This window comes from Stegostoma tigrinum, chromosome 23 (genome assembly GCF_030684315.1).
Source record: "Stegostoma tigrinum isolate sSteTig4 chromosome 23, sSteTig4.hap1, whole genome shotgun sequence".
Taxonomy (NCBI): Eukaryota; Metazoa; Chordata; class Chondrichthyes; order Orectolobiformes; family Stegostomatidae; genus Stegostoma; species Stegostoma tigrinum.
In genome coordinates, this window is record NC_081376.1 from 27,604,490 (window position 1) to 27,628,545 (window position 24,056).

The window sequence follows — 24,056 nt, forward strand, 5'->3', positions numbered from 1 at the left end:
GGTCATTGGCTACATTGGAAATCATGTGGTGCTGCTCAATAGCAACTCTGTGGTCCTTATCATTAAATATCTTTACTTAGAGCCTAGAAACCAAGTAACTGTACCCTATGCAGGAGGTAAAAAAAATCTAATTCAGACGAGGTGGGATTTGAACTAAGTTATAATTTAAAATCACTCATAATTGTTGCTCTGCTTTGTCACAAATACCTGAGAGTTCTTGGACATTCTGTCTTACTTTCTGGTTAATGTTAGGGGGCATCTAGTCTACACCTTATTGTTCCTGCAACCACACTGATGCCACATCCTTGTCTGCTCGCGCAAAGTCATCTTTAGTCGATATATAAATGTCATCCTTGATTAACGGTGCACCCCTTCTCTTTTACTAAGCTTCCTATTTTTCTTGAGTAGCATATATTCCTCAATATCCTCCTTGTCATCCTGCACCGTAACTCAATAATAGATAACATATAATATATTTATCATTTGTGCTATCAGTGTCTTCTCTACAGTATGAATATAATGTGCATTCAGATACAGAGCATTTAGTTTTTTTGTAATCTTTACAATATGTAGTTGTTATCTTTGTAACACCATTTCTTGTTGGAGACGGTTATTGCCTAGCATTTGTGTAGCATGAATGTTACTTAACACTTATCAACCCAAGCCGAGGTGTTGCCCAGATCTTGCTGCATACAGATACCAACTGCTTCTGTATTTGAGAGTTACAAATGGTGCTGAATAATGTCCAATTAGCCTCAAATGTCCCCACTTTTTAACTTATGATGGATGGAAGTTGATTAATGCAACAATTGAAGATGGCTGTGTCTAAAGCGTTACTCTGATGAATTCCATCAATTCTATTCTTGGACTGATATGATTGACTTCCAACAACTACAACCATTTTCTATGTGTAAGGTGTGATTACAACCAGAGTTTCCCCAATTCCCGTTGACTCCAGTTTCACAAGGGCTCTTTGATGCCTACTTGGTCTCATCGCTGCCTTGAAACCAATGACGATTGCTGTCATATCACATCATCTCACCCCTCCTCTGGAGTTTGGTTCTTTGGGCCATACTTTGAACCAGGCTTTAATGAGGTCAGGAGCTGCGTACCCTTGATGGAACCCAAGCTGAATGTCGGCGAGCAGGTTATTCCTTTGGAAGTACTACTCAATAGCACTTTCCATGATCCCTCCCATCACTGTACTGATGATCAAGAGTAGACTGCTTGGGTAGGAATTGGATGGGTTAGATTTGTCTGCCTTTGCATAAGGACAGAGCTCTGGATGTGAGTTTGCTCGCTGAGCTGGAAGGTTTGTTTTCAGACGTTTCGTCACCTTTTTCTTTTATTTGAAAAAATATAGTTTATTCGTAGAACGTACAAAAAAAAAGACATTTACACACCTACCCAGTCATGCAAGCCGCTCCGGGTTACCCAGGGGGTACGTAGACCAACTAAAGGAAAAAACAAAACAAAGAAGAAAAAAAACCAAAGAAAATACCCGAGCAGTCGTATCCCCGCACAGTCCCCGTTGGCCCCTTGACCAGTTGGGAAGGCGCCAGTTGGGCCCAGTTACCAGACAGGGCCCTTGTTTCTATGCTGGATGAAGGGGTTCATACGGTGGTCTTTCCCCACTGCACCTTGGCAGCAGCTGCCCCAAGCTTTAGCGCGTCCCTCAGCACATAGTCCTGGACCTTGGAGTGCGCCAGTCTGCAACACTTGGTCGGGGTCAGTTATTTCAGCAGGCAGACCAGCTGCGGGCAGACCAAAGAGCGTCTTTCAGCACATTGATGGTCCTCCAGGCGCAGTTGATGTTGGTCTTGGTGTGCGTCCCGGGAAACAGCCCGTATAGCACGGAGTCCCGCGTCACAGAGCCGCTCAGGACGAACCTCGACAAATACCACTGCATCCCCCTCCAGACCTCCTGCACATAGGCACACTCCAGAAGGAGGTGATAGACAATCTGGTCCCCCCCGCAGCCGCCTCGAGGGCAGCGTGCGTTGGCGCAAAGATTCCAGGCGTGCATAAAGGATCTCACTGGCAGAGCCCCTCTCACCACCAGCCAAGCAATGTCCTTGTGCTTGTTTGAAAGTTCTGGTGATGAGGCATTCTGCCAAATGACTTTGGCAGTCTGCGTGGGGAACTACACGACGGGATCCACCCTCTCCTTTTCCCGAAGGGTCTCGAGGATACAACGTGCCGACCACTGCCTGACGGCCTTGTGGTCAAAGGTGTTTCCCTTCAAAAATTTCTCCACGAAGGACAGGTGGTACGGGACAGTCCAACAACTCTGAGGGTTCCGCGGCAATGAGGCCAGGCCCATCCTTCGCAACACCGGGGACAGGTAGAGCTTCAGTAAGTAGTGACACTTGGTGTTTGCGTACTGAGGATCTATGCACAGCTTGATGCAGCCACACACAAAGGTAGCCATCAGGGCGAGGGTGGCGTTCGGTACGTCCTTTCCCCCATTTTCCAGGTCTTTGTACACGGTGTCCCTGCGGACCCGGTCCATCCTCGACCCCCAAATGAAGTGGAAGATTCCCCGGGTGACCGCAGCGGCGCAGGTCCAGGGAATAGGCCAGGCCTGCGCCACATACAACAGTACTGAAAGCCCCTCGCACCTGACAACCAGGTTCTTACCCGGGATGGAGAGGGACCGGAGCGTCCACCTGCCCAGCTTCTGCTTCAATTTGGTGATTCACTCCTCCCAAGTCATAGTGCATGCCCCAGCTCCACCGAACCAAACACCCAGCACCTTCAGGTAGCCTGTCCTGATGGTGAAGGGGATGAAGGAGCGGTCGTCCCAGTTCCCGAAGAACATGACCTCACTCTTACCCTTATTGACTTTGGCACCCGAGGCCAGTTCAAACTGGCTGCAGATGTCCAATAGTCTAGTCACCGACCGACGATCGGTGCACAAGACGGCGCCATCATCCATGTACAGGGAGGTCTTGACCTGAAGGCCTCCGCTGCCTGGGATAGTCACGCCCTTCAGGCTCACGTCCTTCCTGATGGAGGCGGCAAAGGGCTCCACACAGCACACGAACAAGGCAGGAGAGAGCGGGCAGCCCTGCCTGACTCCAGAACTGACGGGAAAACTGTCCGATTCCCAACGGTGATCGAGACTGCGCTAACGATGTTGGTGTAGAGCAGCCGGATCCAATTGCGGATGCCCTCCCCGAACCCCAATTTGGAGAGGACGTCCCTCATGTAAGCATGAGAGACCCTGTCGAAGGCCTTCTCCTGGTCCAGGCTGACGAGGCAGGTGTCCACCCGCCTGTCCTGTACGTAGGCGATCGTATCCCTGATGAGCGCGAGGCTCGCAGCGATCTTCCTGCCTGGCACAGCACAGGTTTGATCAGGGTGAATCACCGACTCCAGGACAGACCTGACCCAGTTGGCTATGACATTGGCCAGGATTTTGTAGTCCACGTTCAGTAGTGAAATGGGACGCCAATTCTTAATTTCTTCCCCCTCCCCCTTCCTCTTGTAAATGAGGGTGATGATGCCCTTCCTCATGGACTTGCACATTTCCCCTGCCCGAAGCGCACTAACATACACCTCCAGCAGGTCCTGGCCGACCAGGTCCCACAGAGCAGAATACAGCTCGACTGGTAAGCCGTCGCTCCCGGGAGTCTTATTCCTCTCCAAGGACTTGAGGGCTCTGGTCAGCTCGTCCAGGGATATTGGCCGGTCCAGCCACTCCCTCGTGTCGTCATCTGAGACCTCCATGATAGACGACAGAAACGACTCGGAGGCCATGCTGTCTGTGGGCTTCACGTCGTAGGGTCCGGCATAGAAGGATGTGTGAATCCTCAAAATGTCGGGCCAAGACGACGTCACTGAGCCATCGTCCTCCTTCAGCCGACTAAGCACAGAGCTCTTTTTGTGCACCTTCTGAAAGAAGAAACGTGAGCATGTCTTTTCCTGCTCCACGGAGCAGACCCTGGACCGGAAGATTATCCTGGAGGCCTCCGCAGTGAAGAGCAAGGCTTGCTGGCCCCTCACCTCGTGGAAGTCCTCCGTGACATCGACCCCCATCGACTGCAGAAGGAGCAGGTTCTGCATCCTTTTCTGCAGTCGCGACAGCTTTCCCCACCTCTCTCTCGCCTTCCGAACACCCTTGATGTTCGCTTGATGTTCTCTTGATGTTCTCCTTCACCGTCTCCCACCAGTCACCCAGAGACTTAAAGAGGGGTTTCACGGTTCTCCAACCTGGGTACTCCCTCTTAAGCTCCTCGACGTTCTCTGGGGGCAACAGAGTCGTGTTGAGCTTCCACGTCCCCTTGCCGGCCTGCTGGTCATCCTGTAAGTGACAGTCAGCCAACAGGAGGCAGTGGTCAGAGAAGAACACCAGCTCGACGCCAGTGGACCTGACCGAGAACGCCCCTGACACAAACAGGAAGCCTATCCTTGAGCGGATAGACCCGTCTGGCCACGACCAGGTGTATCTCTGCTGTGCTCCGTCTTCAGGGGTGCTGAAGACGTCGAGCAGCTTAGCGTCCTTCACCGTGCCCACCAGGAATCTGGACGTGACGTCCAGTTGACTCGCCCCACCCGCTGTCCCCACACCGGATCTTCCATCTGCATCGATGATGCAGTTGAAGTCTCCGCCAAGGATGACCGGCCTGGACGTAGCCAGCAGGGGTGGAAGCCGCTGCAGGATGGCCAACCGCACACTCCTTACCACTGGGGCGTACACGTTGTTCGGCCTCAGGGGAGCGTTCCTGTAGGTGCCATCAGCCACTAGGAGGCACCCCCCCACCACCTCCTGAACTTGAGAGATGGTGAAGTTGTGCCCCCGCAGGCAGAATAGCCAGGCCCGAGGAGCGACAGTCATTACCCCCCGACCAGATCGAAGGCCCACAAGTCCAGGGGCCCGTTCATTTCCCGTACCTGCCGAGGTGCGGTATCCCGCACTCCTGCAGAAACAGGAGGTCTGCCTTGATGGTGGTCAGGTAGGCCAACGTGGACACACGTCTTGCGGCGGACTTGACACTGCACACCTTAATGCTCGCAACTCGTACCCCCATTGTGGGCAGTGACCACAGTACCCTCCCCAAGTCCAAGGTCCAGCCCCTCCATCTGTCCCTTCATGCCCATTGCCCGGGCTAACTGCTGGACGCTCTCCGGGCTCAGGAAACCATCCGTGCTGCCTTCCGGGTGGCATCCCCCTGTTGGGGCTACGGAGGCAGGAGAGTCCAGCTCTGGGTCAGGTTGGGGGCACGTTGTTTCCTACTTGCCGCCTGCAGGTTCCAGGGGGAACCTCAGGACACCTCCCATACCCTGGAAGCAGGGTGCTGCTTTCCTTCTCAGTGGAAGTCTTCAGCTTCTGCTTTGGGCAGGCCTCCTCCGAATCCCCCTCATCAGAGGAGCTCTGATAGAACCCCTGTAGCTGCCCCTTCCCGCCTGATGGTTGCGGAGCTGGGCCCTCCGGCGTGCCTTCCTCCTCGCCTTCCGGACCGTCGTCCACTCCCCTGGGTCACTTGTTGCCTCCTCCATCGACTTCGGGTTGTCGGGTGGGGCCGGAGCCTGGAGGGGCGTTTTGCTGGCCTCGGGCCCATCCTGCGGGGCTCAGCCCTCCTGCATGACCTGGCCCTCCTGCACACTACGGGGGTCCTTGCATGTACCTGGTGCCTTCCTCTCCTCCAGCGGGGGCGGGGCTTGCCCCGCATTGCCCCTGCCGGCGACCTGGGCATAGGTGGTCCCCCGCTGCGGGCATGCCCTATAGAGGTGGCCCGCTTCCCCGCAAAGGTTGCAGCTTTTTTCTTGTGGGCAATCCTTTGCAAGGTGTCCCTCCTCCCTGCAGTTCCTGCAGATGGTGACTTCGCAGTCGGCCGCCATGTGACCTGACCTACCACAGGCATGGCAGACTTTAGGTTGCCCTGTGTAGGTCAGGTAGCTCTTGCTCCCGCCGATCGTGAAGCTGGACGGTGGGTGTACAATGTTCCCGTCCATGCCCATCCTCAGCGTCACCTTGACCTGCCTCTTACTTGTCCAGATCCTGAAGGGGTCCATGATGTTGGTTAGGTCCCCTTCCACCTTCACGTACCTTCTGAGGAAGGTCAGGACATCAACTGTTGGCACATGCGGGTTGTACATGTGTACAGTCACCATACGGCTCCTCTGCGCTGGCATCATGAACAGCAGGACGGTGGTCAGTACAGAGAAGGGCCCCTCACCTCCTTTTTCCTTGAAAACCTCCAGGAAGCGCTCGCAAAGCTTGGCACTCCTGAAGGTTACATCGTAAAAACCTCCTCCAGGGAAATCCTGCAGGCAGCAAATGTCCGCAGCAGCGAACCCGCAACAGTCCAACAGGACCCTCTTTACGAAGAAGGTGCGGTCCACAGGTGCACCTTCATCCACCTTCTTGATGGAAACGTGGATGGTGTTCCGGACCCCCTGACCCGGGGCACGAGCACTTGCCGCAGCCATCGTTGCAGGTTGGCTGCTCCCCTGAACCAGCGTTAGGCCGAAGCCAACATTAAGATCCACTGGTTGCAAGGGTGCACAGCCAACCCGACGTCTTCCTTCCACCTCCATCACAGTCGCGCTCTCCTCCTCTCGGACCACAAAAGAGTGGGTCCTTATTTTGTTCCGGATGTAAGCTGGTTCACTGAGCTGGAAGGTTTGTTCCCAGACAATCAGTCACCATTCTAGGTGACATCATCAATGAGTCTCTGATGAAGCGCTGGTGTTACGTCCCACTTTCGATTTATCTGTTTAGGTTTCCTTGGGTTGGTGATGTCATTTCCTGCGTTGGTGATGCCATTTCCCGTTCTTTTTCTCAGAGGATGATAGACTGATTTGGAGCCAATGTGTTTGTTGATGGAGATCCGGTTGGAATGCCATGCTTCGAGGAATTCTCATGCGTGTCTCTGTTTGGCTTGTCCTAGGATGGATGTGTTGTCCCAATCAAAGTGGTGTCCTTCCTCATCCGTATGTAAGGATACGAGTGATAGTGGGTCATGTCGTTTTGTGGCTAGTTGATGTTCATGTATCCTGGTGGCTAGCTTTCTGCCTGTTTTTCCAATGTAGTCTTTGTCACAGTTCTTGCAAGGTATTTTGTAGATGACGCTCGTTTTGCTTGTTGTCTGTATAGGGTCTTTTAAGTTCATTAGCTGCTGTTTTAGTGTGTTGGTGGGTTTGTGGGCTACCCTGATGCCAAGGGGTCCGAGTAGTCTGGCAGTCATTTCAGAAATGTCTTTGATGTAGGGGAGAGAGGCTATGGTTTCTGGGCGCGTTTTGTCTGTTTGTTTGGGTTTGTTGCTGAGAAATCGGCGGACTGTGTTCATTGGGTACCCATTCTTTTTGAATATGCTGTATAGGTGATTTTCTTCTGCTCTGCGTAGTTCCTCTGTGCTGCAGTGTGTGGTGGCTCGTTGGAATAATGTTCTAATGCAGCTTCGTTTGTGGGTGTTGGGATGGTTGCTCCTGTAGTTCAGTATTTGGTCCGTATGTGTTGTTTTCCTGTAGACGCTGGTTTGAAGTTCCCCATTGGCTGTTCGCTCTACTGTGACATCTAGGAATGGCAGTTTATTGTTGTTTTCCTCCTCTTTTGTGAATGTTATGCCAGTAAAGGGTATTATTGATGGTCTTGAAGGTTTCCTCTAATTTGTTTTGTTCAGTGATGACAAAGGTGTCATCCACGTAGCGGACCCAAAGTTTGGGTTGGATGATTGCCAGAGCTGTTTGTTCGAGTCTCTGCATTACTGCCTCTGGTAAGAACCTGATATCGGAGATCCCATGGGTGTACCGTTGGTTTGTTATGTTTAGGCAGGATTCTGACTTAGAGGCGTTCAGTCATAATCCCACAGATGGTAGCTTCGCACCATTGGCTCCTCAGCCAAGCATATACACCAAATGTCTGAACCTGCGTTTCCTCTCATACGGAGCAGGATTACTATTGCAACAACACATCATCAGTCGGGTAAAACGAACCTGTCTCACTATCACTTGTATCCTTACATACAGATGAGGAAGGACACCACTTTGGGACAACACATCCATCCTAGGACAAGCCAAACAGAGACACGCACGAGAATTCCTAGAGGCATGGCATTCCAACCGGAACTCCATCAACAAACACATTGATTTGGAGCCAATCTACCATCCTCTGAGAAAAAGAACAGGACATGACATCACCAACACAGGAAATGACATCACCAACCCAAGGAAACCGAAACAGATAAATAGAAAGCGGAACATAACACCAACACTTCATTGGAGGCTCATTCATGATGTTACCTAGAATGTTGACGAAACATCTGGGAACAAACCTTCAAGCTCAGTGAACCAGCTTACATCTGGAACAAAATACCCACTCTCTTGTGGACCGAGAGGAGGAGAGTGCTGTTTTGGAGGTGGAAGGAAGACGTCGGGTTGGCTGTGCACCCTTGCAACCGGTGGATCTTAATGCTGGCTTCGGCCTAACGCTGGTTCAGGGCAGCAGCCAACCTGCAACGATGGCTGCGGCGAGTGCTCGTGCCCCAGGTCAGGGGGTCCGGAACACCATCCGTGTTTCCGTAAAGAAGGTGGATGAAGGTGCACCTGTGGACCGCACCTTCTTCGTAAAGAGGGTCCTGTTGGACTGTTGTGGGTTCGCTGCTGCGGACATTTACTGCCTGCAGGATTTCCCCGGAGGAGGTTTTTACGATGTAACCTTCAGGAGTGCCAAGCTTTGCGAGCGCTTCCTGGAGGTTTTCAAGGACAAAGGAGGTGAGGGCCCCCTCTCTGTACTGACCACTGTCCCGCTGTTCGTGATGCCAGCACAGAGGAGCCGTATGGTGACTGTACATATCTACAACCGGCATGTGCCAGCAGTTGATGTCCTGACCTTCCTCGGAAGGTACCTGAAGGTGGAAGGGGACCTAACTGACATCATGGACCCCTTTGGCATCTGGACGAGTAAGAGGCAGGTCAAGGTGACGCTGAGGATGGGCACGGATGGGAATGTCGTACACCCACCGTCCAGCTTCGCGATCGGCGGGAGCAGGGGCTACCTGACCTATGCAGGGCAACCTAAAGTCTGCCATGCCTGTGGTAGGTCAGGTCACGTGGCGGCCGACTGCAAAGCCACCATCTGCAGGGAGGAGGGACACCTTGCAAAGGATTGCCCACAAGAGAAAAGCTGCAACCTTTGCGGGGAAGCGGGCCACCTCTATAGGCCTGCCCGTGGTGGGGGACCACCTATGCCCAGGTCGCCGGCGGGGGCAATGCAGGGCCAGCCACCCCGGAGGAGAGGAAGGCACCAGGGCCCAGCAAGGACCCCACTAATGTGCAGGAGGGCCAGGCCGTGCAGGAGGCCCCAGCCCCGCAGGATGGGCCCGAGGCCAGCAAAGCACCCCTGCAGGCTCCGATCCCCCCCAACAAGCCGGAGTCAATGGATGCGGTGACAGGCGACCGAGGCGAGTGGACAACAGTCCGGCAAGTGAGGAGGAAGGTGCGTCGACGGGCCCAGGAACCGCAACCATCAGGCGGGAAGAGGCAGCTACAGGGGGGCTATAAGAGCTCCTCTGACGAGGGGGATTCGGAGAGGGCCCACCTGAAGCAGAAATTAAAGATCTCGAGGGAGAAGGAAAGCAGCACCCTGCTTCCAGGTGACGGGAGGCGTCCTGCGGCTCCCTCCGACACCCAGTCAAGTGCCGCTGGAGCACTGGAGGGCCCCCCGGAACTTCCAGGCGGGAAGGAGGAAACAGCACATCCCCAGCCTGACCCGGAGCCGGACCCTCCTGCCTCCGCACCCCTGACGGGGGGATGCCACCCGGAAGGCAGCACGGACGGTTTCCTGAGCCCGGAGTGCGTCCAGCGGTTAGCCCGGGCAATGGGCATGAAGGGACAGATGGAGGGGCTGGACCTTGGACTTGGGGAGGGTACTGTGGTCACTGCCCACAATGGGGGTACGAATTGCGAGCATTAATGTGCGCAGTGTCAGGTCCACCGCAAGATGTGTGTCCACGTTGGCCTACCTGACCACCATCGAGGCGGAGCTCCTGCTTCTGCAGAAGTGCGGGATACCGCACCTCGGCAGGTACTGGAAATGGTCCGGCGCCTGGACCTGTGGGCCTTCGATCTGGTCGGGGGGTAACGACTGTCGCTCCTCGGGCCTGGCTATTCTGCTGCGTGGGCACTACTTCACCATCTCTCAAGTTCAGGAGGTGGTGGGGGGACGCCTCCTCGTGGCTGACATCACCTACAGGAACGCTCCCCTGAGGCTGATCAACGTGTACGCCCCAGTGGTACGGAGTGAGCGGTTGGCCGTCCTGCAGCGGCTTCCACCCCTGCTGGCTACGTCCAGGCCGGTCATCCTTGGCGGAGACTTCAATTGCATCATCAATGCAGATGGAAGATCCGGTGTGGGGACAGCGGGTGGGGGGAGTCAACTGGACGTCACGTCCAGATTCCTGATGGGCACGGTGAAGGACGCCAAGCTGCTCGATGTCTTCAGCACCCCTGCAGACGGAGCGCAGCAGAGATACACCTGGTCGCGGCCAGACTGGTATATCCGCTCAAGGATAGTCTTCCTGTTTGTGTCACGGACGTTCTCGGTCAGGTCCACCGGCGTCGAGCCGGTGTTCCTCTCTGACCACTGCCTCCTGCTGGCCGACTGTCACTTACGGGACGACCAGCCGGCCGGCAAGGGGACGTGGAATCTCAACACGACTCTGTTGCCCCCAGAGAACGTCGAGGAGCTTAAGAGGGAGTACGCCAGTTTGAGAACCGTGAAACCCCTCTTTGAGTCTCCAGGCGACTGGTGGGAGACGGTGAAGGAGAACATCAAGAGGTTCTTTGTCCTCAAGGGTGTTCGGAAGGCAAGAGAGAGGTGGGGAAAGCTGTCGCGACTCCAGAAAAGGGTGCAGAACCTGCTCCTTCTGCAGTTGATGGGTGTCGATGTCACAGAGGACCTCCGCGAGGTGAGGGGCCAGCAAGCCTCGCTCTTCGCCGCGGAGGCCTCCCGGATAATCTTCCGGTCCAGGGTCCGCTCCGTGGAGCAGGACGAGACGTGCTCGCGTTTTTTCTTTCAGAAGGTGCACAAAAAGAGCTCTGTGCTTAGCCGGCTGAAGGAGGACGACAGCTCGGTGACGTCGTCTTGGCCCGACACTTTGAGGATCACCAGATCCTTCTATGCCGGACTGTACGACACGAAGCCCACGGACAGCACGGCCTCCGAGTCGTTCCTGTAGTCTATCATGGAGGTCTTAGACGACGGCACGAGGGAGTGGCTGGACCGGCCGATATACCTGGACGAGCTGACCAGACCCCTCAAGTCCTTGGAGAGGAATAGGACTCCCGGAAGCGACGGCTTACCGGTCGAGCTGTATTCCGCTCTGTGGGGCCTGGTCGGCCAGGACCTGCTGGAGGTGTACAATAGTTCGCTTCGGGCAGGGAAAATGTGCAAGTCCATGAGGAAGGGCATCATCACCCTCATTTACAAGAGGAAGGGGGAGTGGGAAGAAATTAAGAATTGGTGTCCCATTTCACTTTTGAACGTGGACTACAAAATCCTGGCCAAGGTCATAGCCAACCGGGTCAGGTCTGTCCTGGAGTCAGTGATTCACCCTGCAAACCTGTGCTGTGCCGGGCAGGAAGATCGCTGAGAGCCTCACACTCATCAGGGATACGATCGCCAACGTACAGGACAGGCGGGTGGACACCTGCCTCATCAGCCTGGACCAGGAGAAGGTCTTCGACAGGGTCTCTCATGCTTACATGAGAGACGTCTTCTCCAAATTGGGGTTCGGGGAGGGCATCCGCAATTGGATCCGGCTGCTCTACGCCAACATCGTTAGCGCAGTCTCGATCAACGGGTGGGAATCGGACAGCTTTCCCGTCAGATCTGGAGTCAGGCAGGGCTGCCCGCTCTCTCCTGCCTTGTTCGTGTGCTGTGTGGAGCCCTTTGCCGCCTCCATCAGGAAGGACGTGAGCCTGAAGGGCGTGACTTTCCCAGGCAGCAGAGGCCTTCAGGTCGAGACCTCCCTGTAGATGGACGATGTCGCCGTCTTCTGCACCGATCGTCGGTCGGTGAGTAGACTGTTGGACATCTGCAGCCAGTTTGAACTGGCCTCGGGTGCCAAAGTCAATAAGGGTAAGAGCGAGGTCATGTTCTTCGGGAACTGGGACGACCGCTCCTTCATCCCCTTCACCGTCAGGACAGACTACCTGAAGGTGCTGGGTGTTTGGTTTGGTGGAGCTGGGGCGTGCACTAAGACTTGGGAGGAGCGTATCACCAAACTGAAGCAGAAGCTGGGCAGGTGGACACTCCGGTCCCTCTCCATCGCGGGTAAGAACCAGGTTGTCAGGTGCGAGGGGCTTTCGGTACTGTTGTATGTGGTGCAGGCCTGGCCTATTCCCGCTGCTGCAGTCACCCGGCCGTCTTCCACTTCATTTGGGGGTCGAGGATGGACCGGGTCCGCAGGGACACCATGTACAAAGACCTGGGAAATGGGGGAAAGGGCGTACTGAACGCCACCCTCACCCTGACAGCTACCTTTGTGTGCGGCTGCATCAAGCTGTGCGTAGATCCTCAGTACGCAAATCAAGTGTCACTACTTACTGAGGTTCTACCTGTCCCCGGTGTTGCGAAGGATGGGCCTGGCCTCGTTGCCGCGGAACGCTCCGAGTAGTTGGACCGTTCCGTACCACCTGTTCTTCGTGGAGAAGTTTTTGAAAAGAAACACCTTTGACTACAAGGCCCTCAGGCAGTGGTCAGCACGTAGTATCCTCTGGACCCTTCGGGAAAAGGAGAGGGTGGAACCCATCGTGTGGTTCCCCACGCAGACTGCCAAAGTCGTTTGGCAGAATGCCTCATGGCCAGAACTTTCAAACAAGCACAAGGACATTGCTTGGCTGGCGGTGAGAGGGGCTCTGCCAGTGAGATCCTTTCTGCATGCCCGGAATCTCTGCACCACCGCACGCTGCCCTCGAGGTGGCTGCGGCGGGGGGGGGACGAGACTGTTGATCACCTCCTCCCTGGAGCGTGCCTATGCGCAGGAGGTCTGGAGGGGGATGCAGTGGTATTTGTCGAGGTTCGTCCCGAGCGGCTCCGTGACGCGGGACTCCGTACTCTACGGGCTGTTTCCCGGGGACGCACACCGAGACCAACATCAACTGCGCCTGGAGGACCATCAATGCGGTGAAAGATGCTCTTTGGTCTGCCCGCAACTTGCTGGTCTGCCAGCTGAAAGAACTGACCCCAACCGAGTGTTGCAGATTGGCGCACTCCAAGGTCCAGGACTACATGCTGAGGGATGCGCTAAAGCTTGGGGCAGCCGCCGCCAATGCGCGGTGCGGAAAGACCACCGTATGAAACCCCTCGTCCAGAATAAGAAAAAGAACCCTATCTGGTAACTGGGCCCACCTGGCGCCTTCCCCAACTGGTCAGGGGGCCAACGGGGACTGTGCGGGGTGACGACTGCCGGGGTGTTTTCTTTGCTTTGTTTTTTTTCCCTTCTTTGTTTTTTTCCTTTAGTTGGTGTATGTACCCCCTGGTTAACCCGGAGCGGCTTGCATGACTGGGTAGGTGTATAAATATGTTTTATTTTTTGTACATCTTACGAATAAAGTATATTTTTTCAAATTCAAAAAAGGTGACGAAATGTCTGAAAACAAACGTTCCAGCTCAGCGAGCAAACTCACATCCATAACCTCACCCTGAGATACAAATCTTCTCAAAACTCACTAGGACATAGCTTTCTATCTTGCCAGATGAATGTTCCCTGTTACAACTGCACTAGAATAGCAGAGCTAGTTTGCGAAAATGTCTGCAGTGCTATTGCCAAAGTGTTGCCATGACCCTTAGCCTTTGCAGTATCCAGTGCTTTGTCTTGATATCCTGTGAAGTGAATTGACTTGTTTGAAGACTCTTAGATAATATGCAGCGGACTTCAGGAGCAGGCCAAGTGCAAATGTTTCAAGCTTGTATTTGCATTGATATATTTGGCTTCCCCAGAGTTGAGGATGTGAGTACTTGTGGAGCTGCCTCCTCTTGTAAGCTGTTTAATTGTCCACCTCCATGCAAGACTCCAGAGCTTATATTTGTTATTTGTGGGGTCACTTGGCCTGCCTGAGTCATGCTGTTTCTACTGTTTGCAAGGTAGGAAGTCCTGTGTTGCAGTTTTGTCAGGCTGCTACCTCACTTTCAGGTATGCTTGATGCAATTCCTGGCGTGCCTTCCTGCATGCTCCATTAATATCTTCATTTAATTGCTGTGCTAGAGTGGGAGTTTTGCCAGGTTATGAGGCTGCAGATTTTGGTTGAATACTGTATTGCTTTGAGATGCTGGATTTGTTTGAAGTCCATTCCATTTCGGCCAGTAGTAGTACCGTACAACATGATTGAGGGTATTCCCAATGTGAGGACTGGACTCTGTTTCTACAAGGACTGAGCAGTGGTCTGTCCTACCAGTACTGACACGGACAAGTGCATCTGAGACAGGCAGATTGGGCCGGTCCAATACGTTTGTCTCCCCTGTTTATTCCCTCACCACCTGCTGCAACACAGTATAACAGCCATGCCCTTTACAATTTGGTCATCTCATAGAGGTGCTCCTGAGACATTCTCAGTCATGGGCATTGAGGACCCAACCCAGTGTACATTTGATGCTTATACCCTATACTGACCCTGCCCTGTGGCTTCTTGTTTTGTTTTGGATTCCCAAGGTATTTTGATTTTGTTAGGGTAAAATATCATGCATGAAACATTGGTTCATTGGCACATGTTTTTTGGGTGCAAAACTTGACTTTAGCATTCCCATGTGGTGCCCACAGTATGTGCATGTGGAGGTAAGTGTGTGTGTTTCCATATAGGTTACATGCAGAGTGAATGAACCCTGTATAATCACCGGGTGATGCTAAATTAATGCCAAGGTTTCCATTTCAGAGCTCAATGCCTGGCCCTTCAGTGACTTGGAAGCTGTGCTATCCTTGTCTCCTGTCCGGAATCCAACTCATTCATGATCGGTGCCTCACCACAGGCAGATTATTTCACGATGCAGTGCTCTAATGTATGCACAGTGTTGGTACCTGGGCTGGTGGTTGTAGGTGTCTTCACTCTCTTCTTGGTGTTTCTGCAGTGTTTAGCTAGGTTGGACCTCTCTGAATAGCCAACAGTAAGTGCATACCGAAGACGTGGGAATGAGACTTGGAGCAATGCTAATTGTGCGAGTCTGACTCCTAAGATTGCTGGTGAGTGACTGACAGGGATATGGTGAATTAGTAGTTGCTGAGGCATTGGTGTAATTTGTAGCTGTTGAGTTTGAAAACTTCCACCATTCACGTGGAGCCACTGAACTTCTTGCAGCAAGGCATCCTAGAGCACAGTGCATCACTCTTGGCTTTTCCCTCCACAGCTCTCTACTCCTGCTTCCTTTCAACATCTGTGTGTAGGGTGTAATTATCCCCAAATGGTCACGATGTCCCTTCTTCTTTTCAACTCCTTCACCGAAACCTCCGGTGTAACACTGGAAAATCCTGGACCCAGAGCTTTCATATTTATGTTCTTCTTCTTCATAGTTGGCAATTTCCTACAAGACTGATGGGACTAGCCACTATGAATCACCCTGTAAGAGATTATGAATGTAGCTTTAAGTAGTGCTAGAATGAGTTAATTTTGGGTCCCCTGCTGATGCATGCAACCAATGAACAGCCTTGTTATTGCTGCCTGCATGTAGCACACATTCAAATGGATAGCAACACGAGTTTGATGTGCTACATGCATTATAATTGAACTGGTTCCAGTTAATCATGGTGTGACCCCTGCAGCCATTTTCAGGGACTATCCAATCTTGTCCCCTAAAAATCTGAGATTTTGGCTCTACTGTTGTTGTCATCATTTCTTTCTCCTACACGCATACCAATTTTTAAACATGCCAATTTTCACTTTTGCGTAAATATATAGCTAAATGTGGTTTATGTTATGTCATTATTGATATGCAGCTTTATGCAATTTCAAGGAGTTGTGAATTAGAAATGAGTGAATTTGCACTTGTACAGGTTCCTAATTCATTTTATAGCTTATCTCCAGGATTGCACACATTAATGTTGTCTATTCTGGCTCTTCAAAAAGCCATACCTTTGAGCACGGGAGAATTTATTGAGTTCAAAAGGTCTTTTGTACAAATGCAATGAATGGTGGTAAAGCTCAAACATCCATCCAGCTTCTCAGAAATATTAGCTCAAAATTTGCCAACAAAAAGCATGTTTAATGGTGGTCATTTCTACACGTCGTAAATCCCTGTGAAAAATGTTAATATTTTCAAATCTTTAATTTTATATTCTTTCTTTTACCTCCCTGGAGTGCAATCAGTTTTTGCAATCCGTTTCTTTTTCTGTACCTGATCTAGCTGTAAATGACCCGCCTTATCCATTGTTCCGGAGAGACCACTCTCTCCGTGACTCCCTTGTTCGCTCCACACTGCCCTCCAACCCCACCACACCCGGCACCTTCCCCTGCAACCGCAGGAAATGCTACACTTGCCCCCACACCTCCTCCCTCACCCCTATCCCAGGCCCCAAGATGACATTCCACATTAAGCAGAGGTTCACCTGCACATCTGCCAATGTGGTATACTGCATCCACTGTACCCGGTGCGGCTTCCTCTACATTGGGGAAACCAAGCGGAGGCTTGGAGACCGCTTTGCAGAACACCTCCGCTCGGTTTGCAACAAACAACTGCACCTCCCAGTCGCAAACCATTTCCACTCCCCCTCCCATTCTCTAGATGACATGTCCATCATGGGCCTCCTGCAGTGCCACAATGATGCCACCCGAAGGTTGCAGGAACAGCAACTCATATTCCGCCTGGGAACCCTGCAGCCTAATGGTATCAATGTGGACTTCACCAGTTTCAAAATCTCCCCTTCCCCTACTGCATCCCTAAACCAGCCCAGTTCGTCCCCTCCCCCCACTGCACCACACACTGCACCGCCCCCACCCACTGCATCCCAAAACCAGTCCAACCTGTCTCTGCTTCCCTAACCGGTTCTTCCTCTCACCCATCCCTTCCTCCCACCCCAAGCCGCACCCCCATCTACCTACTAACCTCATCCCACCTCCTTGACCTGTCCGTCTTCCCTGGACTGACCTATCCCCTCCCTACCTCCCCACCTATACTCTCTCCACCTATCTTCTTTACTCTCCATCTTCGGTCCGCCTCCCCCTCTCTCCCTATTTATTCCAGTTCCCTCTCCCCATCCCCCTCTCTGATGAAGGGTCTAGGCCTGAAACGTCAGCGTTTGTGCTCCTGAGATGCTGCTTGGCCTGCTGTGTTCATCCAGCCTCACATTTTATTATCTTGGAATTCTCCAGCATCTGCAGTTCCCATTATCTCTTATCCATTGTTCCTCTCTGTTTCTTCATTAATCCTCATTGATTGAGGAAGTGCACATTTGGTCTCATTTATCACAAAGGTCCCTGATACCTGCTAGCCCTTGCAGCGTCATTATCAACTTACTTCCAGCAACTTTCAGAACAAAAAATGTTTCAGCCTTAAAGTGAGTGAAAATGTGTAACTGACAGGTCTGCAGCAAGAGGCCTTCCTCCAGTGAAATCTGGGCCAAATTACTTGCAGGATACTTCTTGTGTATTGTAAGTGATGCTTTATACATTGATATTATCACTGTTGCAAAATCTAACAACTGGAACCTGCAGAGCTGCCAAGGCTGCCCATGGGGATTTATTCCATTGCCTTACCCATAGGCTATTTACAAATATGGATTCAAAGGGCAGTGAAGTAAGTCCAAGAAATTGATGTATCATAATTCTGTGTCAGGGATTGGATAATTTGATAGTGCATGAAGATGCTTCACCAGCCACAAATCGCTATTTATAATGAGAAATATAGTTTGGTGCTTCTTCAAATAGATCAAAATCTAATCCTTTCCTTCATAAATTTGATGAGTTACATGTTCCTCATTTGCACGAGCTAAAAATTGTCTGAGAATTTTGTGTCATGCTGACCACGGCCTGGATAAATTATAGTCAATTAAGAAGTCTGGCTAATTTTCGCCCTGCTCTATAATGTTATTAAATCCTATTATTTGTTTACAGTCAATGTATGTGGTGCCAACCTGTTCATTACTATTAAGACTTTTTTACAATACTGTAAACTTCCTGAACATTAAGAGTTGCTTTAGGGCGGCATGGTGGCACAGTGGTTAGCGCTGTAGCTCACAGTGCCAGGGGCCCGGGTTTGATTCCAGCCTCGGCGGCTGCCTTTGTGGAGTTTGCATATTCTCCCTGTGTCAGCATGGGTTTCCTCCGGGTGCTCCGGTTTTCTGCCACAGTCCAAAGATGTGCAGGCTAGGGTGGATTGACCATGCTAAATTGCCTATAGTGCTCAGGGATGTGTACATTAGGTGGGTTATAGTGGGATGGGTCTGGGTCGGATGCTCCAAGGGCCAGTGTGGACTAGTTGGGCTGAAGGGCCTGTTTCCAAACTCTAGGGATTCTATGATTTTTCTGATGAAGTTGAATGACCTTGTATATTACATGTTACTTGAAGGATTTTCATCTAAAACTATTAAATACAATATTGACCATCAACTTTCCTGTCAATATTTCATCAATTAAAGTTCATACTGCATAAGGATACTTCAGCTAATTTTTTTACCCACATTTCAATGTAGTTTGCATGGGGCCAGTAGAACGAGAACAAAAGATTAAGAACTTCAAAGTATGAGTGTTACGCCCAAAGCTACTCATGCTTGTGTTTCTGCAATGTTTTGAGCTAACTCAGGACAGAATTTCGTTGAGACAGGGCTTGTCCATAAAGCTGACTGATCCCACTGGTCGGACTAATGTGGTTGTCTGATTGCACTGGTCTGGCAATCTCTTCCAATGCTTTCCTTTCCTTTTACACACAGATGTCAGTCAGCAAGTTTTTAAAAGGAATTTCATGTTAAAGTAAAATAACTGTGACTTCTATCAATGAAACAATTCAATTATTTTCACAATGATATCTTCAGTGATTTTAAATGAGCTCAAACGAGAGGCTAAGAGACCCTTAGTGGAAATGTTTATTGTCTGGTGATTAACCCTATTTTCAGCTGCATTTGTCAAGTTTCACAATGTCATCACTCTTAAAACAAGTCAAGAAATGCTTTAGAAAGACAGATGAAAGAAATACAAAACCATTCTATGAGGTTAATTAGTTGCACTAGATCATGAAATGTTTTATATTTGCAATTTGGCAAAACATTATTTTTATCAGAGATTTGAAACATATCATAACTTGTGTCATTCCAGGTATGTTTCAGTGCAGGTTTCCTAAATCCCAATTTATTTGCAATTAAAATGGAACAAGATAATGTATTGACCTGCTTTTCCAGGCCAAATGGATGAATGTCTTTCTGTGTTCGCTCTGACTGATCATGTCTGAAGTCTTGATTGGCTACAGCATAGCTTCGCAGCTTCATCAGTCAGAGTATTGAGCACAGCAGTTGGGACATCTTGTTACAGCTGCATGAGACATTGGTAAGGCCACATTTGGAGGTCTGCTTGTGGTTCTGGTCACCTTGCTACGGGAAGAATGTTATTAAACTGAAAGGGATGCAAAACAGATTTACAAGTAAATCGAGACTGGAAGGTTTGAGTAATAAGGAGGCTGGAGAGACTGAGACTTTTTCCCTTGGTGTATAGGAGGCTAAGGGATGACCTTACAAAGGTTTATAAAATCATTGGGGGGGGGGGGCGGGCATAGATAATATGAATAGCAAAGGCCTTTTCCCCAGAGTAGGGGAGTCCAAAACTAGAGGGTGTAGGTTGAAGTCTTGAAAGGGGAAAGATTTAAAAGGGAAATGAGGGGCAACGTTTTCTGAGGGTGGTGCACGTGTGGAACGAGCTGCCAGAGGAAGTGATAGAAGCAGGTGTAATTACAAGATTTAAAAGACATTTGGACAGGTACATGGAAAGGAAAGGTTTCGAGGGACATGAGCGAAATGCAGCAAGATGGGACTAGTTCAGTTCAGGTAACCTGGTAGGCATGGACGGGTTGGGCCAAAGTATCTGTATGACTCCACTACTCATGTCAGCTGGCTCACTATTTAGTGAGAATGTGCACAGCGAGGACAAAGTTGGTTGAAGCACTTGCCCATTCAATGTAGGTTACATGATATTAATTTCAGTTAAAAATCCTGATCAAAGTTTAGATGTATGTGGCACTTTTGAATTGTATACATATAGATATTTTAGATAATCGTTTGTATAATATGTTGAGTTTTAAATTTATATTTGCATAAGTTTGAAAGGCAGTGAAACAGATTAGGTTAAATGCACTTAAGCTATGTTATGGTGTTTTGAGGAAGGTTGTAAATGACAGTAAAAGATAAAGTTGCCGTAGTCCTACTCTCTCACAGAGAGAGAGATGACTGGTGGTGGTTTAACCAGAGGGTCACAATGTCAGAATTGAGAGGGGAGGTCGAGAAGGAGACATGGTAATCTCAACCGTTACAAGAATTGAACCAACACTGTTGGCATCACGAACCAGCCAGCAGACAACCGACCCCCAAGTTAATTGTTTAGTAACAAGGAATTCAATAAGCTACCTTGGTAACCAATTAGCAATTAGGGTGATAATAAAATGCAACTCTCTTGTAATCTCTTCGGCCTGGAAACTGCTCGACCATGTCCTGAAGCAAACCAGGTACCACAGCCACATCACCTTCCTCAGCACCTGCCTACGGAACCAGATCATCCCCAAGGGACTACAGTCCACATTTCAGCCTTCCCAATTTGGCCCCAACCATGACCACCTCTACACCCAGAATATTCAGACCCTTCAGAAGCGTTTCTCCCTGCGAGTCCTGAAACAGACACCCGCAGCCATGCGCCGGCACCTCCAGGCACTGCAATCCAACCTGCCCCAGCTCAGAGCCTCCCTCTCCCAGACCTGCAAAGGACCCCTGCTGTTTTTTTATCCTCCGCAGGATCCACAGACTGAATACACAGTTTCACTCAGCTTTACTGGACACCAAAAAATCGTAAGTACAACAAACTCACTGGCCCCTGCCACCCACAAGAGGATTCCTGCGCCTCCCAAATCCCGACTCTGTCCCTGCCCCTCCCCCACCATGCACCCGCCGCCATTGACCATGAGGACACGGCCGGAGACCCCACCGATGACGTCACATCCGCCTCCGCCGGCCACAGAACTTCCGGAACCGCTGCTGCAGTCACCACCTCCACTTCCAGGTACAACACCCGACACACCACCCTCACCGCAGCTGCTGCCGCCCACCCCGATCCTCCAACCGCCGACGGAACCCCGCCCACGGCCGACACCGACGGAACCCCGCCCACGGCCGACGCCGACGGAACCCCGCCCACGGCCGACGCCGACGGAACCCCGCCCACGGCCGACGCCGACGGAACCCTGCCCACGGCCGACGACCTCATCGCTCCACCCACAACCTCCACAGCCAGCAATCCCAGAGAAGACAGCCACACTGAACCCTGCCGCATCTTCACCATCCCCCCAGACCTCCCACTGACTGAGGACGAACGGTCAGTCCTTAGTAAGGGGCTCACCTTTGTCCCCCTACAACCACACATCAACGAATACCAGTCACGATTGGACATAGAACAGTTTTTCCGCCGCCTCTGCCTCCATGCTTACTTCTTCAATCGGGAGTCTAACACTCCCTCTACTGACCCCTTCACCCGCTTCCAACACAAGTCCTCCTCCTGGACACCACCCCCAGGCCTCATACCCTCCCTCGACCTCTTCATCTCCAACTGCCGTCGAGACATTAACCGCCTCAACCTCTCCACCCCTCTCACCCACTCCAACCTCTCCCCTGCAGAACGGGCAGCCCTCCGCTCCCTCCGCTCCAACCCCAACCTCACCACCAAACCCGCAGACACGGGTGGCGCAGTGGTAGTATGGCGCACTGACCTCTACATCGCCGAGGCCAAACGCCAACTCTCCGACACCTCCTTCTACCGCCCCCTCGATCATGACCCCACACCCGAGCACCAAACCATCATCTCCAACACCATCCATGGCCTCATCACCCCAGGGGACCTCCCACCCACAGCCTCCAACCTCATTGTTCCCCAACCCCGCACGGCCCGTTTCTATCTCCTTCCCAAAATCCACAAACCTGCCTGCCCTGGTCGACCCATCGTCTCAGCCTGCTCCTGCCCCACCGAACTCATCTCCACCTATCTGGACTCCATTTTCTTCCCTTTGGTCCAGGAACTCCCCACCTACGTCCGTGACACCACCCACGCCCTCCACCTCCTCCAGGACTTCCAATTCCCTGGCCCCCAACACCTCATCTTCACCATGGACGTCCAGTCCCTATACACCTGCATTCCGCATGCGGATGGCCTCAAGGCCCTCCACTTCTTCCTGTCCCGCAGGCCAGACCAGTCCCTCTCCACCGACACCCTCATCCGCCTAGCTGAACTCGTCCTCACCCTCAACAACTTCTCTTTTGACTCCTCCCACTTCCTACAGACTAAGGGGGTGGCCATGGGCACCCGCATGGGCCCCAGCTATGCCTGCCTCTTTGTAGGTTACGTGGAACAGTCCCTCTTCCGCACCTACACAGGCCACAAACCCCACCTCTTCCTCCGGGACATTGATGACTGTATCGGCGCCGCCTCTTGCTCCCCAGAGGAGCTCGAACAGTTCATCCACATCACCAACACCTTCCACCCCAACCTTCAGTTCACCTGGGCCATCTCCAGCACATCCCTCACCTTCCTGGACCTCTCAGTGTCCATCTCAGGCAACCAGCTAGTTACTGATGTCCATTTCAAGCCCACCGACTCCCACAGCTGCCTAGAATACACCTCCTCCCACCCAACCTCCTGCAAAAATTCCATCCCCTATTCCCAATTCCTCTGCCTGCGCCACATCTGCTCCCACGATAAGACATTCCACTCCCGCACATCCCAGATGTCCAAGGTCTTCAAGGACCGCAACTTTCCCCCCACAGTGATCGAGAACGCCCTTGACCGCGTCTCCCGTATTTCCCGCAACACAACCCTCACACCCCACCCCCGCCACGACCGCCCCAAGAGGATCCCCCTCGTTCTCACACACCACCCCACCAACCTCCGGATACAACGCATCATCCTCCGACACTTCCGCCATCTACAATCCGACCCCACCACCCAAGACATTTTTCCATCCCCACCCCTGTCTGCTTTCCGGAGAGACCACTCTCTCCGTGACTCCCTTGTTCGCTCCACACTGCCCTCCAACCCCACCACACCCGGCACCTTCCCCTGCAACCGCAGGAAATGCTACACTTGCCCCCCCACCTCCTCCCTCACCCCTATCCCAGGCCCCAAGATGACATTCCACATTAAGCAGAGGTTCACCTGCACATCTGCCAATGTAGTATACTGCATCCACTGTACCCGGTGTGGCTTCCTCTACATTGGGGAAACCAAGCAGAGGCTTGGAGACCGCTTTGCAGAACACCTCCGCTCAGTTCGCAACAAACAACTGCACCTCCCAGTCGCAAACCACTTCCACTCCCCGTCCCATTCTTTAGATGACATGTCCATCATGGGCCTCCAGCAGTGCCACAATGATGCCACCCGAAGGTTGCAGGAACAGCAACTCATATTCTGCCTGGGAACCCTGCAGCCTAATGGTATCAATGTGGACTTCACCAGTTTCAAAATCTCCCCTTCCCCAACTGCATCCCTAAACCAGCCCAGTTCGTCCCCTCCCCCCACTGCACCACACAACCAGCCCAGCTCTTCCCCTCCACTCACTGCATCCCAAAACCAGTCCAACCTGTCTCTGCCTCCCTAACCTGTTCTTCCTCCCACCCATCCCTTCCTCCCACCCCAAGCCGCATCCCATCTACCTACTAACCTCATCCCACCTCCTTGACCTGTCCGTCTTCCCTGGACTGACCTATCCCCTCCCTACCTCCCCACCTATACTCTCTCCACCTATCTTCTTTTCTCTCCATCTTCGGTCCACCTCCCCCCTCTCCCTATTTATTCCAGAACCCTCACCCCATCCCCATCTCTGATGAAGGGTCTAGGCCCAAAACTTCAGCTTTTGTGCTCCTGAGATGCTGCTGGGCCTGCTG

The 24,056-nt window shown here is 52.0% G+C and overlaps 1 protein-coding gene across 32 annotated transcripts in view; it reads left to right on the forward strand.

The window, feature by feature from the left end:
• The window catches only part of rbfox1 (RNA binding fox-1 homolog 1), a 2,011,452-nt gene that overhangs the window by 1,804,359 nt on the left and 183,037 nt on the right, over positions 1 to 24,056 (forward strand). The window lies entirely within an intron of this gene.